Below are 17,545 nucleotides of genomic sequence, written 5' to 3' on the forward strand. Positions count from 1 at the left end.
CTGAAACCAGTGAAATGCAACAAAATGGGGAGCAGAGACGCTCCCAAGCGTATCCAAGAGTCACATGGCATCCCGAGGACGACAACGTTGGCAGGTCTGCACTCATGTTGAAAGTCCTGCAAGAATTGTGCAAATGTAACCACATGATTCAAGTTGTGAAGCATGTCTGCAACAAAGACGCACACCATACTGATTGTTTGATGTGTCACCCGACCAATCAGAGCAAAGGGATCCTGTCAGCAGACTTCCCGAATGCTGGGTGTGCATTCAAACCCTCCCAGACTGCCACATTTGTCTTGATGAATGACATCTTTGTGCGGAGAAGCCCAGGTGCCTCTTGTCAACTTGTTTACTGGAAAAGGAAAGCCAAAGAGCAAAAGGCCAGCTCGCACTTTTCCTGCTTGTCTTTCCTCTGCGCTTCACGCTGTTCCAGTCTCCACTCACGCGTTTCCTGTGGCTGTGTGGAAACAAGACCTCCGTCTTACATGCGGGCCTGTATCTGCCCTACATACGTCCTCTGTGTGAATAGATGTGCTGGCCAGGGGCTATCCATGAACCCGCCCACTGCAGGTTGTGTGCTCGGCATGGAAGCCTTCCGAGCGAAAGCAAAGACACAAAAAAACCCTGCGCGGTGTCTTCATGAGTCATTCATCCGTGCAAAACATCCCATGATTGTTTTCCATGCGCCTGGAGCGTGATTGGGCTTTATGCTGCGGGTCAGACTGACACCAAAATGTGACAAAGTTACACGTCACACGTGTTGCTCAAATACTAGTCACAACCGCACTTTTCCCACAACTTTGTCTGCAGGGGTGCGCTCATTCTGCTGAGATTTATCTCCTGGTGCACGTGAATACGTGCATTCTCCCTGTCGTCTTATTATGCAAAGTTGTCACAAGGAGAATTCATTTTTCTCCCCCCCCACCCCATCCTATTGAGAGCCAGTGTCCATTTGCATGTGAATTGCACCCCCAGCCTCGCTCCAAGTGGGGAGAACAGGACCACCTGTCAAGAGAGGTTGCTAGCTACGTAACAGAGACGTGTCAACATCAACAACAGGCAAAGAGAACCCAGCTGGCTGCGCCTCTTGGACAGGACGGGATGTTCTGTCATGTGACTTCCTGTGCGAGCACCGCAGCCTGAAAATGAGTCAGGCTTGGCATGTCGAGTCTAAACACTCCCGGACCAGCTCATTCAATTGAAACCACTTTTTTTCTGGGGTTCCCCAAGGTTCTGCTGTCAGCACCCTCTGGTTCATCATCTCCTCCTGCGTATGTTTCGTAACCACAGCATCCTTTTCTAGTGCTTTGTTGATGACAGCCAGCTTCACTTGTCCTGCAACCTCACTTGGACAAGCTTGCAACTTCAAGATCACGGCCAAACTGGTTTTTAAAAATTCAACACGCATATTCCTTTCAGGTTATCTCATTTTAATATTTAATATTTACTTTTTAAAATTTGACTCACTTTACCCCCCACATTTCTTGTCAATTTTTCGATGAATTACTTTAAATGACTTGTGTTATTATTATTTGTTATGTATCAAATGATATCACTACTGTTACCTCCGCCAAACGCAGCACAGTTATGGTTTTTGTTTGTGTTGAAAATAACCTGAAAAGTTCTGATTGGATCTGGATGAAAGCTTCAGGAATTGTCGGAAATGGGGCATGGAAAGACGGAAACATTTTGGGGGTGATCCGCATTACAGTCTGGATCCAGGAAAAGGATTTCAAAGGACTCTTTCACGTTGCGTGATAGGGCCATTTTTGTCATTTGTGCGTATAACGCCACAAAAAATGATCAGAGCATTTGGGAAAAAAAATACAGGACAAGTTTCCAACAGGTTCTACAAAATATCAAAGACTGATCCAAAAAATATAGGATTATTAAATGTGGGGGGTGGAGGGGTGGCGTGTGGCTGTTTTTTCCCATCAGAGTTAAACAGCTGCTTGCTACTTGTTGATGTCCAAGCAGAAGCTGTCGTCATTCTACTTCTGATCAACTTTACTTCAAGATTTGCCAGATCAACCGACGTAGATGTTGGGGCTTGACCCTTAATCACTGAGTGGTTCTTCTGACGCTCATCTGCTTCATAACATACCTCATAGTGGAGATGCAAGGGATCCGTGTTATATTCAGCGAGTAAGGGTGCACATTTAAGCATTTCTTGCGTCTTGCATTTATTTGGTTATTAAATACAACAAAGATGAAGTTGAGACGAGCCTTAATGTTGTTTTTGTTCAGCAGTGGTTTTGGTCTTGGAACTCTGCCATGCAGGCCGTTTTTGCCCAGTGTCTTTCTTATGGTGGAGTCATGAACTCTGACCTTAACTGAGGCAAGTGAGACCTGCACTTCTTTGGATGTTGTTGTGGGGTCTTTTGTGACCTCTTGGATGAGTCGTCGCTGCACTCTTGGGATAATTTTGGTCAGCCAGCCTCTCCTGGGAAGGTTCACCACTGTTCCATGTTTTGGCCATTTGTGGATAATGGCTCTCACTGTGCTTTGCTGGAGTCCCAAATGTCATTTCACTTTTTCCAGACTGATCGGTTAAGTCATGTTTTAACAGGGGAGGCAATGACTTTTTCACACAGGGCCGTGTAGATTTGGATTTTTTCTCCCTTAATAATAAAAAGTCTTGAGTTGTGTTGTCATTGTTGCTAATATTTACATTTGTTTGCTGATCTGAAACATTGAAGTGTGACAAACATGCAAAAAAGGAAATCAGGAAGGGGGCAAACACTTTTTCACACCCCTGTACCTACTGTAGATAGATCTAGATCTAGATCTAGATCTAGATTTAGATCTAGATCTAGATAGATATAGATACGTATGCATATAGTTTATAGTGACTTTAGGTGTCTTCAATGATTTCTGATCATTTTCTACCAATAACTGAAGAATGATGGCCCATACGGTTGAAGACCAAGTAAAACAGGTGATATCTAACTAAATGAATCGGGGGCTGTTTGTTGTTGTAGTTGATCCATTCTCTGTGTGAAAAGGTCACTGCGGACGTGACGATTGTCCACCAGCTGCGGGACCAAACGTCAAGATGATGACCGGCAAACGACTTTTTCATTCTCTCCGTCGTTGTAACCTTGAACCCCCGAGCGACGCGGTTCCACCCCCAACATCCATAACGCCACCGTGTCCAGACACAAACCGGGGGCCCACAAAGAACCGTGTCCCCTCCAGTCTGTCCATTGTGAGGCACAGGCCTGTGAAATGTGTCTCTGGTCTTGTTTGGCCATGAGGGATTACGGCGGCTTCGGCCCTTTCGGGGCTGCAGCCTCGCGGCATTCCTTTCACATGACACGCCTCGAAATTAGAGAAGAGATTTAGGATTGGAAGCCTGAAAAGAATAGAATAGTGCAGAATCACAAGCGGCGATATCGGTGGACATGCATCATTCGGCTTCAACACTTGGAAATGGAGCTTTTCATGAAACAAAAGGGTGACCAACACAAAAGAGTTGATACATAAAGTGCTAAGGTCACATGACCAAGCACATGTTCGGATGCTGGAAATCCCACAGTTCGAAAAAGAAGCTGCTTTAGACTTTAGAAAGAAACCTGAAAAAACGCACCCTCTTCAGGAAGAACGTGTTGTAACTGACAGAAATGGACGTATGAAAGATGTTCCCGCACCCACCGCCTGACGGAGAGCAGGCTTCGCTCCGCATCTTAAAATGCAGGCGGGAGCTCGGCCAACTATCCATCAGTCAGCTACACATGTAGGAGATGCAAGTTGGATCATTTCGTTTTTCTTCAGCCAATAGGCCAACCAAGCACGATGTTGAAATGTAATGTTAGCACTTTAGCGTCACATGGCCACGCTAGTCTCGCTAACGTTTGTGTCCCACACCTTGAGTACGTCAAAAGTGGATCAAGTGTGCTTCTGGAGACACACACACACACACTCGCTTTAAAGCTGCAGACACACAATGAAAGCTACTTAACGCACCACACGGGTGTGCAAAAATAAACATGTGCGCGCAACACGCGTCAAAATGACGTCCAAACGTGTTGCCATATTCGCTTGCATTTTTGCTGGATGGCAAAGCAAGCCGAGGAAGTGGTCGGGTAGGAAAACAAGGCAGGACAGTCACACACGCTTTGACAACCCCTGAAACGCCTGATCCCCACAACCGAAGTACACGTCTTTTATGGAGCTACGGAGGTGATGATGCATGTGCATCACGAGAGGGAGGAGAAACTCACATGACAGGAAGCGTAACGGCAGCGGTTCCAAAGCTATGTGAAACTTGTAAACAGTTCATGGTGTTATATTTGTAAATACATTATTTTGATGTAAAACAACCCTTTTTGTGTTGTTTATGTTGTGGTACATTTGTTTAGATATGTGAGCTGTCACAAACGCAAAAAATATTTGTGTCAAAGTGAAAGTTATGCTTGAAATGTGTCTTTTCACAAACAACTGTTTTTCTCCCTTTTTTAGTCAGCAACTGATATTTCCCTGAAACGTACCTGTGTTCTACTGCTGATCACTAAAGAATGAAAAAAGCTAGAAACAAACTTTTTTCTCGTGGTAGGTTCCACGTTGATATCAGCACACGACACAATAGTGTGTGTGCCGTGACAGATCAGTCAACATCGTCTAAAATGGCCGCTACTGGAGGGGTTGTCTTTTGAAGAATGGCCTGGATTGAATGAGTTCATATTCACTCTTTTTTTAATTACAGAAACCTTTAGACCAGTGGAGTCCAAACTTTTTTCACAAAGTGAAAGGATGAAAGGATGAAAGGATGAAGGGCCACGTGGATCTTTTGCAAAGCAACACGTACTGTAGCTATGCTATGCTATGCTATGCTAAGAAGTTCTATTTGTTTGAAAAGCTTTGTCATACAGGTGAAAAAACATATTATTCGTATCAACTTTACTCTTTTTTATCCTGTTTTTGCCAGTTATTTTTCTTCTTTTGTTCTTCTAAAATCATCTTTGGAAATGTTCTTATAATGTGACTTTATTCTGATAATATTTGGGCTTTATTCCCAACCTAATTTTCCAAAAATTCTAACTTGATTTTGTTTTGCTTCTGATAAAATCACGACTTTAAAAAAATGAAAATTTTCTTTAATATTTCATAATATTCTTAATGTTCTTGTAAAATTGTGATTCTTTTGTTTCTCTCCATATTTTGAATTTACTCTCGTAAAATTACAGCTTTTTTTTCATTTCTGCTGTTTTTTTATTCATGTCAACTGTCTTCTCGTCATGATGACTTTATTCTCATAACGCAACTTTTTCTGCATTCCGACTTTTTGGTTTTGTTAGTTTTTGTATTCATCGTTTTCCTCGTATTACCACCGTATTCTCCTCAAATTACAACTTTTTCTTTTCTTGTGAAAGTACAGTACTGCTAATTTTTCCCATTTTTGTTGTTGTTTTTGTTTTAGTTTTCCTGCTAAATTCTATTTTTAGAATGTGCCACAGGCCAATTAACACTAATGGCCCGTAGGCAGCACTGGGGACACCCCTGTCTTGAAAAGTACTACAACACAGGACTTTGAATGTGTGATGTTTGGCTGCAGAAGAAGAAATAAGACGTTGGTGTTGTGTTGTGTTGTGTTGTGTTGTGTCGTGCTGCTGCCAGTGATAAGGTTGTGTGTCAGTGACACATCGCAAGTTACACTCAATCCAATTGTTTTTATTGGACTCACACTGGATTGTAATCTAATCCGCACACCTCTCAGTGCGAGGTGTGTGTGTGTGTGTGTGTGCGTGTGTGTGTGTGTGTTTTGTCTCTCCTCATGTGACCTAGTCAGCGTGACTCGGCCCACGCTGGCAATAACACGCTCGGGGGCTGTTTAAACACAGCAGAGGAGTTCATTAAAGCCAAGAATGGCCTCGCTGAATAATCAACTGGGCCTCTTTTCAGCAGGGATGAAGAGAAGGGGGGGTATTATTGATGTTTAAGAATGATTAACACCCCCGAGTCGCCGACCAGAAGCGTTCAATCTGCCTCAATTTCCACAGTAATGAGTGGCGGCGTGATGGCAGCCATGTTGAAGCATCGGAGCTGATGACAGCGCGAGCGAACGCGTTCAACTTGAAAACGCGTCCTGACTTCCATGATGATTTACGGTACTTTTCCCACATGGGGGGGCCACTTAGTGAAAAACAAAAGGATGCAAGTGCCACGTTGATATTTTGTAAAAGTCACACATACCTTTTAAGAAAAGACTTATATAATCATAAATATATCAATAATAATTAGATTATTATTAGGATCCACTTTGCTCTTTGCAATGTTTTTCCCATTTTTTGCTGTTTAAAAATTTAAAAAAATCCAAATATTTCAACTTTCTTCTTAAATAATTTTTGTGAATTTTCTTCTGGTAATATTAGGCTTTTATATCCAGAATATATGAACTTTATTCCCACTTTATTACTTTGTTCCAACCTAGTTTTCCAAAAATGACAACTTTTAGTTTTGATTGTTTCTCACAATACAACGACTATATTACGACTACATTTCCACCATGGAAAAAAGAAAATAAAGTCAAGATAAACATATATATAATATTTCATTCTCTGCTACTAAAATGACTAAAAATTATTTTTCCTCATAATATTATGAGATTATTCTCATAAAATTGCAACGTTTGTCTCTTCATATTTGGACTTTATTTATTGTAAAATTACAGCTGTTTTTTGTCATTTTCCAACAATTTCAACGTTCTTGTAAATGTTGTTCTCGTAGTGCCATGACTATTCCCATACTATGATGACTTTATCCCCATCATGGTTTGACATTATTTCCACAATAGGAGAACTTTCCCCCCCAAAATGACACTTTATTTTGTTTTGTTTGTTCCTCATGTAAGCTATTTTTTGTGACGCCCTTATTTGGTACCACCCCATTTTTAAACATTTATATGCGAGAACAACGCTGAAAACCCATAGCATTTCCGTGTGTGGAATTAAATTATGGAACGGATTGAGTAAAGAACTCAAACAATGTACAGAGATGAGCAAATTCAAAAAACAATACAAGCAGTTGATGTTTGCCAAATACAAGGCAGAAGAGTCCTGATTGTTCTGTCAGGTTTGTTATTTTATTTTATTTATTTATTTTTTTTATTATTTTCTATTTTATTTTATTTTATTTTTTATTTATTTAATTAAATTTTATTTGTTATTTATTTATTTCTATTTATTTATTTATTTTTTTTTAAAATAATTTTCTTTGTTGTGTTAAAAAAAAAAAAAAAAAAAAAGCTTTGTTCTTATTTATTTATTTATTTATTTAGTATTGTCATCATTATTATCATTATTATGAATGTTCTCTCTTTTTTTGGGGGGAGGGTTATCTCACCGTTATCTATTATGTGTTATCCTGACTATCACTGAAAACATGACATGGAATCCAGGAAGTGAACTACATGTACTGTACTAGATGTAGAATGGATGGGGGGTAGGATTAAATAAGCTTTGCTTCTTCCTACTCCTTTTGGACATGTGGAACTGTCAAAAAATGATTCACGAGATGTATTCCATTGTAACCTTCATGTTCAAATAAACTAAACCAAACCAAACCAAACCAAACCCCCACAGGATGTGCTATTATTTCTATTATTTTGAAGGCAGGAAGTGTTGTAGTGTGTGTTGAGGTGACTTGATGGAAGTGGGGAGAGAGACGGGTGGGCGAATACTAAACGTGCCTCCTGCAGCTCCGGCTGCTGTGCTTTTGTCCACTCTGAACTCCCACAATATTAGTGGAAATCTTCATCTGCTCGGTTACATTGGTGGCAGCGGTGGGATTCGAACCCACGCCATCGAAATGACTAGTGCCTAAAACCAGTCATTTCGATGGTGAGACACGCTACCATGTTATTGTAGAAGAAAATGCCTCCAAACTTTTGGGTGGTCGTGTATGTGATCTTAATTTGGGATATTTCATCTTTTCATTTTTGCAAAGTACTTATTCGGAATGCACATACTGTACATGTCAAAGAACTTAAATTGAAAAGTGCTTTACAGCGGATACAGAGGGCAGGTGGCGCTTAGTAGTGTCACTGCCAACTAGTGGCCTGGCATGCATGTTACACCCTCTTCACTCGTGTTGCAGCTTCAATGAAGCAAGTATACTTTGGATTATGTGAAACTTTTTCAGATAGTTTCAAACTAATCTGTCCGTGTCACCGCTGAGGGGGGCAGGGCTTGGCTGCCCTTTGTCCCGTGTCCTCCAGGGGGTGTCTGAACTCTCACCCGGATTGTGACGCTATCTAATCAAAGCCTCGGCAGATCTCCCTGCACCCCCTCCTTCGTGACAGCAGAACATTCTGTGCCGGGTTTCTATGAGAACCAGACGCACTTTAAAGTTCCAGGGGGGTGACAGGAGGAGGGAGGGGTCTCGAGTTCTTCCCCTTTGACCGCCAGAGTCTTAAATCCACGTAATGAAAGTACAAGAGCTTGGTGGACAGGCTGACTACACTACATGACTATTTAATGCTTGGCTTCTTTTTCCACTTGTGTGCCAGCTAAGTATGCTGACAAATCACTTAAAACGCTTTGATCACATGATTTCCTATGGGAAAATTTGCCTCTGTTTTCACACATTTCAGTTTTTGTCAAACCTGGTGGTCCCAACGTGTTTTTTCTGCGTTAGGAAGGACATCCGGCGTAGAAGGTCAGCCTTACCGATCATGCAATGGACTCTGTGTGGCGATCCCTGACGAGGAAAAGACTGGACAGTTGGACTCACACAGCGTATCAAAGGGATAGCCAGTTGTATGACACCCCCATCAGCAGTGTAGTCCATCGACACTGACTTACCCCCCGTTTGGTCTCGTGAGTCCAGTTCTGGTTGCATTTCTGTGACGAGGAACGTAGTTCTGCTGAGTTGCTGGCTCATTTAAGTCAAGAGTTTGGCTTCTCCAAACAATCTGTGTTCAAAAGAGTCATACGTTTGCGTCACATACAAAAAAAATCAGACCTCACTAATCGCTGGCCGTTACATTCGTCCCCCGCTGTGTCCCTGCGCACCATGTGATGAAGATGCTCGCATTTTCATCGGCGACGGAGTGCCGCTGCCATCTTGTTTACGTGTGTCCCACAGCGGAAGAAGATGCGAGCATCTTCATCACACACACTCGACGCGACCGCACGCGTGCCACATTGTACGCTAACCGGAACCGGAACGCACACAAACTGAGGCAAACTTCTGACACACATTTTCGACATTGCTAAACACGCTAACAGGCCATTTGTGAATACGACATCTACTATATTTAAAAACGGTGTTTGCTTGAAGTGAACATGAAGTTGTTCCCAGCTGAAGCGGCTCACACGTGAGTGTGCCTTTAAATACACGGCATGCAGGACACGGTGAGCCACTGGAAAGATGGAGGGAGCCAAAGACGAGACCAAGTCTGGTTTTCTTCTTCTCTGTGTTAGCAGAGAGAAGCTTCCCAGAGTTCCCACACGTGACGCAGTGGAGCCTCATTAGCAATCCATCTTCCAGACCCTGAAAGAAGCACAACGTGTCTTTGTGTCTGACAGCGTTTGATATGCACCAGCGGGGCCCCCGGCTCACTCAAGACTGAAACTGAGACCCAAAAAAAAAGTCACCTTCACCTGCCTCAAAAAAACCTCCAACACACGCACGCACACACACGTAGGACTGATAGAACAACGCTAACTATCCGTAACACGCGTCAGTTCCTCTTGTAGTTGCTTTCAGCTCCAAGAGCGTCCGTCAGGAGATTTTAAAAGGAAGTTTTTACTTTTTCCAGCTCATCTTTTCAGCACCTCTCTTGTACGCTGACGCTGGAGTAAAAAACTTGAATGGAAGGAAACGTGACAGAAAACGGGAAAGGGTTACTTGGCCGTTTACAGCTGAACTCATTTGGGCTCAGGTGATGATTACCTACCTCAACACCCCCGATAATAACATTTTCATGATTTAGTCATCCTTCTTTAGCGCAGTTAATTGGTCCCAGACCCGACCGTGACAGTGAAGTAGGGTTATTATTTATAAATGGAATCTTTTCGTAGTTAGAGCATAGTGAACCTGCTTACAACCTTCTAAATAGGCTTGTTAACATGATTAAAGCCCTCTAGACATGAAATAACACCCCTATAGTCACTTTTACACTCCTATTACCCAATATAGTAGACTTAATCAGAGTAAATAAGCCTTGTGTATGTGTGCCTGTGTGGCACTTCATTTTGGTTCCCTTTCCTGTTGTTAGCTCTTATTTTGACAGTTCTTCCTGTTTTGCCTGGTCTGTGCCTGCCTGCTTTGCTTTTTCCTTTATCACTCGCACCAATTTGAGTTTTCCTTCTATTTATTTGAGGCGCATGCTGGTTGTTTGTCGTAGACGACCAGGCTACTGCAGCTCTGCCTTTGCTGAATCCCTGCCGCTGCATTCAGGCTTTTATTCAAACATTTTACCTGCCAACGCTTCCTGATTTCTGCACCCCAGGGTGGTCGCCACAACGCCGCAAGCCGAGACGTGACATTGTGCTTGTGAGTGTTGTCGTAAATGTGTTCCAGTGTTGGACAGGAAGTGATGTCAGGGGTTGAGAGTTGAGTTTTAGCTTGGCGTGGGTTACAGCCGCAACAGTAGCCCATTACTGACACCTAGTGACCAGTGTAAATACTACATATCATCACAACATCTTTGAATGTGTCTTCTGAATGCATTTTATTTGTATTTTACTTCATTTAGCCATTTTTATGCTTGCAAATGCTTAATTTAGGCCAAAATTAGGTAACATTTGCTAAAATATGCACATTTTTGTGAAAATTGTAATAATTTTCACCACCATTGAAGGTCCATAAAAGGAGTCCAAACATAATTGAAGGAGCAAAGCTGTCATTTGATCATTTGATTGTGGAACTAAGAGTATGCTGCCCTCTGCTGGTTGGGAGTTTAGAGCGCATGGCAGCACTGTGCAAGCATTCGGGATGGAATCATCGCATCAAAACAATTTATGTGTCCAACTGATTTGAATGTGGTGTGAAACAAGCAAGGCTTGGCCTTGTGTTCTACTAATCTACTAGTTTTTGCCACAAAGCCAAGTGTTTGCTATTTTGTAGCAGGTGCATCCTGCTGCTGCAGGAAGTGTTTCTGCTGCTGCAAACCACGTGTGCGGCAGGCGGGAAGGAGACCGCTATTGTTGCTGATGTGCTCGCACATGCACAGGATGCTACACGTACACTACGTGGCCACGGTATCGTATATCATGACCTGCTTTTGATGCGTGATGAGAGCTGTGCTGCTGTGGTACATCACTTTGGATATGATATGATATGATATGACATGATATATGATATGATATAACATGATATATCATATGATATAACATGATATATGATATGACATGATATATGATATGACATATGATATGATATATGACATGATATATGATATGATATATGATACAATATGACATATATGATATATGATATGACATATGATACGACATGATATGACATGACATATGATATGATATAACATGATATATGTCATGACATATGATATGATATAACATGATATATGACATGACATATGATATGACATATGATATGATATATGGTATGATATGATATGACATATGATATGATATAACATGATATATGTCATGACATATGATATGATATATGACATGATATATGATATGATATATGATACAATATGACATATATGATATATGATATGACATATGATACAACATGATATGACATGACATATGATATGATATAACATGATATATGTCATGACATATGATATGATATAACATGATATATGACATGACATATGATATGACATATGATATGATATATGGTATGATATGATATGACATATGATATGATATAACATGATATATGTCATGACATATGATATGATATAACATGACATATGATATGATATATGATATGATATATGGTATGATATGATATGACATATGATATGATATAACATGATATATCATATGATATAACATGATATATGATATGACGTGACATATGACATGATATATGATATGACATATATGATATATGACATGATATATGATATGATATATGATACAATATGACATATATGATATATGATATGACATATGATACGACATGATATGACATATGATATGATATAACATGATATATGTCATGACATATGATATGATATAACATGATATATGACATGACATATGATATGACATATGATATGATATATGGTATGATATGATATGACATATGATATGATATAACATGATATATGTCATGATATATGATATGATATATGATACAATATGACATATATGATATATGATATGACATATGATACAACATGATATGACATGACATATGATATGATATAACATGATATATGTCATGACATATGATATGATATAACATGATATATGACATGACATATGATATGACATATGATATGATATATGGTATGATATGATATGACATATGATATGATATAACATGATATATGTCATGACATATGATATGATATAACATGACATATGATATGATATATGGTATGATATGATATGACATATGATATGATATAACATGATATATGACATGACATATGATATGACATATGATATGATATGACATATGATATGATATAACATGATATATGACATGACATGATATATGATATGACATGATATGATATAACATGATATATGTCATGACATATGATATGATATAACATGATATATGACATGACATATGATATGATATATGGTATGATATGATATGACATGACATATGATATGATATAACATGATATATGACATGACATATGATATGATATATGACATGATATGACATGACATATGATATGATATATGGTATGATATGACAGATACTTCATCTGCAAGAGAAATTCAGGCCTGGTTGTAAAGATGACTTTTACGGAGCCTTAGGAGGAAACCAAATGACAAAGAAGTGAGGCATGAGCTTGTAAAAGGCAGTATTGTTCGTAAAGGTGGGAAATGTGTCAGCATGTAAACATGTTGCTTCATGTCGGCTGCACTTAGGATGCATGGAAGGACACTTGGATTCCTCGTCTTCTAATGACCTTGAGTTTTTTTCACAATACTTGTCTATTGGGAATATTTAACATGAAAAAAAATTCACAAAACACATAAATGTTAAAAAGTAAAGTCAATGAATGACCATGATTGAAAGTGACTATTTAAATCCATCGTTTTACTACCGGACTGCAGTTGACAGTTGAGTTGACTTCCTGTTACTTTACTGTACTGCAATGTGCACAAAGGCTTGCGCTAAAAGTCAATTTGGGTTTTTTTGTATTGTAAACAAGTAGAGGATGCCGAGCGGTATACGCAGTGGTGGTCTACGTGCGTGCATTTCTTCAGCGTCTCCTTCCTCTTCATGAGCATGGAGGTATCAGATACGCTATGACAATGTGGCCTGCTAGCATGAGAAGGTGCACATGCCTGAATGGGCGTGGTCCTTCTATTTTGCTCCCCTCAGCTGTCTAATCACTCAGCAGGGGAGGGGGTCATAGCCCAAATACTAACCCCCAACCACCACACACACACACACACAAGTGGGTCAAGCTCCAACTATCGACTGGTGATGTCCCAGTTGAGACAGCAATGAGACAAATGCAGTCCAGCACAGCCCAAACAAAGGGGGGGCACTTGCATCCTGACGAAGATGCTAAGACACGTGTGGTTGGCGTGCTGAGGTGCAAACATTCCAAGGTGCGCTGATGACACACGTGGCCCTCACAGAGCAGACATTAGCATGTCTCGGCTCGCTGACTGGGCTGACTGATAGCGAGCGGCCCCCCCGAAATGAGAGGCTGAATTATTCAGGTGGTCCTCACTGTGTTCATTTCCTGTTCAATCACACGGTTGGATTTGATTTCACCAACGCTGAACGTGTCCTAGCAGAAATGACAGCAGAGCTTGATCATCTCGCTCCTCTTCCTGTCGCTCAGCGGCGTACTAGCAACGGGAGGATCGCGGGTTTGATTCCTGAAAAGCTGTCAAAATACCAAGTTTTATACAATTACACAAACAATGAACTTTGAATGATGATTGTGTCCCGATAGGCTGTTCAGGAGCATCTCACATGCTTGCTTTACTTTTGAGCGAAGAGGTGCAGGCTTCGCTATACATCTTAAAACAAAGCTCCGTCAACTACCTGTCAGTCAGCTACAGACGTTGGGAGACGTTGGTTTGATCACGTTGTTCGTCTTCAGCGAATACGCTAACCTACCATGAGCTTGCTATTAAAATGTGTGTATAATGTTAGCACTTTAGCTCACGCTATCCTCCTGTCCAACTTCAGAAGGCAGGGGTGCCCAAAGTGCGGCCCGCAGCACATTCTAAAAATGTGATTAAAAAATACAAATCAGCAGTTGTGATTGTTGGAAAATTAGGTTGCGGAAAAAGTTAGAATGTTAGCAGAATAAAGTGAAAATTGGGACAAAATATGAAAGGAATAAAGTCCTACTTACAGAAAGAAAGTGTACAAGAAGAATATGAGGAGAAACAAACTAAATTAGCTTGAAACACACACACACATACTATACATACACACACACACACACACATACTGTACATACACACACATACTGTACATACACACACACATACTATACATACAAACACATACTGTACATACACACATACTGTACATACACACACACACATACTTTACATACACACACATACTGTACACATACATACATACATAGTGTACATAGATACATACATACATAGTGTACATATATACATACATACATAGTGTACATACATACATACATAGTGTACATACATACATACATACATACATAGTGTACATACATAGTGTACATACATACATACATAGTGTACATACATAATGTACATACATACATAGTGTACATACATAGCGTACATACATACATACATACATAGTGTACATACATAGTGTACATACATACATACATACATAGATAGTGTACATACATACATAGTGTACATACATAGTGTACATACATACATACATAGTGCACATACATACATACATAGTGTACATACATACATACATACATAGTGTACATACATACATAGATAGTGTACATACATAGTATACATACATACATACATAATGTACATACATACATACATACATAGTGTACATACATAGCGTACATACATACATATATACATACATAGTGTACATACATAGTGTACATACATACATACATACATACATAGTGTACATACATACATACATAGTGTACATACATAGTGTACATACATACATAGTGTACATACATAGCGTACATACATACATACATAGTGTACATACATAGTGTACATACATACATAGTGTACATACATACATACATAGTGTACATACATAGTGTACATACATACATACATAGTGTACATACATACATACATACATACATAGTGTACATACATAGTGTACATACATACATACATACATAGTGTACATACATAGTGTACATACATACATAGTGTACATACATACATACATACATAGTGTACATACATAGTGTACATACATAGTGTACATACATACATACATAGTGTACATACATACATACATAGTGTACATACATAGTGTACATACATACATACATAGTGTACATACAGTACATAGTGTACATACATACATAGTGTACATACATAGTGTACATACATACATACATAGTGTACATACATACATACATAGTGTACATACATAGTGTACATACATACATACATACATACATACATAGTGTACATACATAGTGTACATACATACATACATACATACATAGTGTACATACATACATACATAGTGTACATACATAGTGTACATACATAGTGTACATACATAGTGTACATACATACATACATACATAGTGTACATACATAGTGTACATACATACATACATACATACATACATACATAGTGTACATACATAGCGTACATACATACATACATAGTGTACATACATAGTGTACATACATACATACATACATACATACATAGTGTACATACATAGTGTACATACATACATACATAGTGTACATACATACATACATAGTGTACATACATAGTGTACATACATACATACATAGTGTACATACATACATAGTGTACATACATAGTGTACATACATACATACATAGTGTACATACATACATACATAGTGTACATACATAGTGTACATACATACATACATAGTGTACATACATACATAGTGTACATACATACATACATAGTGTACATACATACATACATACATACATACATACATACATAGTGTACATACAGTGTACATACATACATACATAGTGTACATACATAGTGTACATACATACATAGTGTACATACATACATACATAGTGTACATACTTAGTGTACATACATACATACATACATACATAGTGTACATACATAGTGTACATACATACATACATAGTGTACATACATACATACATACATAGTGTACATACATACATACATAGTGTACATACATAGTGTACATACATAGTGTACATACATACATACATAGTGTACATACATACATACATACATAGTGTACATACATACATACATAGTGTACATACATAGTGTACATACATAGTGTACATACATACATACATACATACATAGTGTACATACATACATACATAGTGTACATACATAGTGTACATACATACATACATAGTGTACATACATACATACATAGTGTACATACATAGTGTACATACATACATACATACATACATAGTGTACATACATAGTGTACATACATACATACATAGTGTACATACATACATACATACATAGTGTACATACATAGTGTACATACATACATAGTGTACATACATAGTGTACATACATACATACATACATACATAGTGTACATACATACATACATAGTGTACATACATAGTGTACATACATACATACATAGTGTACATACATACATAGTGTACATACATACATACATAGTGTACATACATAGTGTACATACATACATACATAGTGTACATACATACATACATAGTGTACATACATACATACATACATAGTGTACATACATAGTGTACATTACTGTCAAACGTCTGCAGCCTCAACTTCACTGCTTTGTTGCTGCTTGAACGGCAGTTTAACATCAATTCAACGTTTGTCAGGTCTTAAATGTTTTATTTTCTTTTGTTATGTTGACTATATCGGCTAAGACCAATGTAAAGGTGACTATAGGGGTGTTATTTCACATCTAGAAGGCTCTTATCATGTTAAACAAGCATATTTAGAAGGTTGTAAAGAGGTCTGTTATGCGTGTGTTCAATCCGAGTCATGTGACGGTCACACTTCACAGTACTTTCCTCCTAATTCCAACAAAGCAACAGATTAGATGAAAAAAACATCAAACGTCATCTGCACGCACACACAAAGATAAGAGTGACACATCCTCTTAGTGAACAATCTGTGAGTGGCTGTTATCATTTTTCAAACACAGATGTCGCCCGTCGTCGTGCTTGTGACTCTCTGGCTAATCTTC

Source organism: Dunckerocampus dactyliophorus, chromosome 7 (genome assembly GCF_027744805.1).
Source record: "Dunckerocampus dactyliophorus isolate RoL2022-P2 chromosome 7, RoL_Ddac_1.1, whole genome shotgun sequence".
In the NCBI taxonomy this organism is placed as follows: domain Eukaryota; kingdom Metazoa; phylum Chordata; class Actinopteri; order Syngnathiformes; family Syngnathidae; genus Dunckerocampus; species Dunckerocampus dactyliophorus.